The sequence below is a fragment of the Lathyrus oleraceus genome, chromosome 1 (genome assembly GCF_024323335.1).
Source record: "Lathyrus oleraceus cultivar Zhongwan6 chromosome 1, CAAS_Psat_ZW6_1.0, whole genome shotgun sequence".
Taxonomy (NCBI): Eukaryota; Viridiplantae; Streptophyta; class Magnoliopsida; order Fabales; family Fabaceae; genus Lathyrus; species Lathyrus oleraceus.
This window is the reverse complement of record NC_066579.1, coordinates 45,166,344-45,170,422: the sequence shown is the minus strand read 5'-3', so window position 1 is coordinate 45,170,422 and position 4,079 is coordinate 45,166,344.

Sequence of the window (4,079 nt, the reverse complement as noted above, 5' to 3'; positions counted from 1 at the left end):
GGGAATGACCACACCAGAGACCAGACCTAGGCTTTCGAAATCCAGACCGGTCGCCCTCTGACCTTCCATAGCTAGCATACGTTCTCCCAACAACTTGTACTTGCCATCTCTTGGAGAGTACTGTTCATCTTCATAATCTTCATTGTCGTCCTCAGGGTTGAAGAGATCAACATTCTCATCTTCTGAATCTGTCTCTGTTTCCTCTTCTTGATCCTTCGGAATTCTGATTTTGACTCCTGTGGCCTGTCCTTTAAGCCTTCTTCCCGGGTTAATGTAACTCACAGGTTTCTTGTCCTTTTTCTTCTCGAGCAAGAGAGCCTTCAGTTCCTCCTGCCCCTTGGATAAGTTCAAGATCATCTCCTGGAGTTGAGCATTCTGAGCATGGAGATCTTTGACAGTTTGTTCGAGGTCCATTTTTCTGCTTGGAGGAAAACCGTGAGAACATTGATCCCTTTAGGACACCTGTTATGCAATGTTATGCTATGCAATGTATGAAATGTTTTCAAGGACTTTTGGAATTTAACTTTGCATAAACTACCAAAAAAGGAAACTTTTTTTTTTTTTTTTTTTTTTTTTTTTTTTTTTTTTTTTTTTACAAAACAGAGCAAAGTTAAATCCCTAAGTCCTCGAAATGGTTAGTACAATGCCATGATGTTATGATGTTAAGTAAACAACAAGCACAAGCAAGTCACACAACCATCGTTCCTAGGTTTTAAGGCTTGCATGAGTTCCATAGGTAAGTACCCTCCCCACTGAAGTTTGGTTGGTTCAACCTGTCCTAGAATAGTAACCGGGTTCTAGAAGGATCTCAAATCATTGACCTTCCCTTAAGTCCACTTCAGTGCAACACCAAGTGGTTGACCGAAGCTTCCCTAAAGTCCAATCTCAAGGAGTGTAGTATCGAGTCTCAACCAACCCCAGTCGGAACCGAAGTCAGTTATCTCACTACTTTCTAATGGCCAGGATGAGTCAATTAGGGTTCTAAAGGTCTGGTTAATGCTTTAATGACACCACGCGGAAGCCAAATTTTTCCTCAAGTGAACATGAGGAACATCAGGACATCCAAAGTGTCACATTAACCGTAGCCATCATTTTAACCATTCCAGTATACGCCAGATAGTCGCGATGATCTATTGCTACTTACCTAAGGTACACTAGATCCGGGTGTAGGATCTTTCACTCAAAAATACCCAAGCAATCCCTTAAAAGTAAATCAGACAATTTGGAATAAGTGATCTTGTTTTTAAGGTAACCTCTCTTTTTAAAGTACCCCCAGCAGAGTCGCCAGTTCTGTCATACGGTGAACTGACTTGGGGTATTTTGCTTTTTATCGCAATGTCGCGGATAGCAAGAGTCGCCACCGACTTTTCTTTTATCCAATAAGGAAAGGTGGAAAAGAACAGGAAAGACCTCAATAGATTTTGGGTTCGGGAGGTACATTATACAAAGGGAAGGTATTAGCACCCTTTGTATCCATGGTTATCCATGGGCTCTTAATTGCTGGATCACTTATATTTTTGTCTGAAAAGTGTTGGTGAATTGTTTAAAAATGTTTCGAAAAGAGAGTTTAACTTTGTAATGATTCTCGTATGAATGTATACAAAGTATTTATCTCGTTTGATTTTGAAAAACAGTTTAGAAAGATATAACTTGGTAATGATTCTAGTATGAATGTATACCAAGTGGTGACTTTCTAGGACTTGCAAAGTGTGAGGGGTGGAAAATGTTTTAGGTTATGATCCAGTAATTGAGAGTTATACCTTCCTAAGGTCGTTATGGGCATTTCCTATCCTTATGAGGGTAAAACTGTCCTTACTATTGAGAAGTAAGTAGTTTTATCCTTTGGATCTAAAAGGGTCATTGTAGGGTCATCGATAGGTCATTGAAGGCAACAGTTGTAAGGATACCTTAGCATTCGAAGGGACGATCATCATTTAACCGTAGGCTACACCGAAGGGTCATCGAGGGACAAAATCGTATTTTCGAAGGCAACATCCGAGGGACCATGATTTATTTTATGATGATTTAACCGAAGGGTCTTTGCTAAGTGTATCCCCACATTCGCGGGACATGACCGTGGTACCGTAATATCGTAAGGCAGCAAAAAGAGGTCCAAAATCACATGTTTAAAGGTCATATTTTAAAGTCAATTAGGTGATTAGGATGAATCTCCACATTAAAATCAATACATTAAAATTAATACATTAACATTAATTAAGCAATTTAGGGTGGATCTTCATAAGGGTATCCCATAAATAAAGTGGAAGGCCTAAACAACACTCTTTTCCTGGGATATGTGAACCTTTACAAAATTCAGCAAACGGGTTAGAATACCAATCAGGGTGCAATCGAGGATTACACCGCAAAAGAAAACACAGCAGCATGAATGTCAGGCAAAACAGTGCATAATTAACATAGAATAGATCAGGTTACGCATAGGACATAACAAATATCAACGGTTGTCCCGTTCGCCTCTGCCTCGCCTAGCGAGGGCCTAGCGAATGCTCGCTACATGCTCGCTTAGCGATGTGCTAGCGAGCGGCTGCGGGTTTTGAATTTCAGAACAGTATGATCTCAGCATGCTGCATGCCTTATTGCATTCAATTACAGAAATAATATGGTCAAACACTCAGGATATTCAGGCGTACTGGAATTCACATGCAAAGTCTAATTACATATCCAAAAATTCAATCATGATGCATTATGTATTTAGAGATTTACAAATTGGAAGCATAAAACAATAATGATACACAAACCTGTTTGCAATGGAGTGGTAATGCTGAATTGGCAAGTCACTTTTGGTATCGGGTTGAGTTGGGCGGCGGTAACTTCGGTGCGGATGAGCGGCCGTCAGGGTTTCTTCACTCCGACTTCTCTGGGCTACTCTCCGGGGTTGCTATGCCAGGGTTTCCGGCCGTCTCCGTCTCGGTTTTTTCGTTCTTTCCTTTTCGTTCTAGAGTTGGGGTATTTATAATACTCCTTTGATGACCTAATGGGCTCAGAATGAAGCCCGAAATTTTCTGTTGTCTGTCAGCTTCGCTAGGCGAGCGTGTAGCGAACGTGTAGCGAACAGGCCAGTTTGGGCCATTTTCTGGATCGGGCCATTCGTGAGCTGGACCTTTGTTCCTTTAAGATCAGTGTCATAAAAATGAGTCGGAGTGCCCTGAAAAATGTCTTAAAATATTAATGGGCAAATTTTGGGGTATGACAGATTCCTTTCCCAATCTTAGGATAAATATCATTGGTGGTGACTTTGTTTTGTGCGCGTGTTTTTTCAAGATGTGACAACTCTCTTTTCAGAATAAAAGCAAACTCACCTCATCAAACTCAGTTTTACCTTTGGGCTTCATTGTCAATTTAAAACCTTTTCAAAAAGGACGTGTTACTTCCGTTCTTCCGTGAACGAAGCTTAAGCCTCCATGTGTGAGTAAGCAATGTTTAACTGCTAGAGTGCAATCCAAGTTCATCCATTCTATCGCAAACAAACAGACGCTTAATACTCCCATGCTCGAGCATACAAGCAAGTTGACAGTAGGACGCGAACGCTAATAATGTTCATTAAAAACAACTAACACATCCGTCTTAGTTCCACGAACTACGGAACTCTGACTTTCTCATTGCACGATGAGAATACGTAGGCCCAATGACCCAAATCCTTAGAGAACACATTAATTATTAACCCCCTTGTTTCCCCTTTCGCGAGTAATCCTTAGATAGTAACACCCGTTCTTGCAAAGAACATTCAAAACGGTTCCCATGGAGTACCATGGATGTGAGAGATGCTAATACCTTCCCGTTGCATAACTGACTTCCTTACCCTTTTCTCTTTCCCCCGGGTTTTATCGATGTTTTCCTTTTCTTTCGGGAATAAATAATGTTAGATGACAACTCTGTTGTATCTTTGAGCGTGCGATGCGCTCAGATGTAATTCGGGTAGCTTCACCACCAAAATGTGGTATACATATACTAAGGCCTCTGAATCTCCTTGCCTTTGCAAGGGGAACACACACACCTATACTTTTTGACCAGTACAATATTAACCATGTTTTTACACACAATTAACCAAAGACCTATAAACG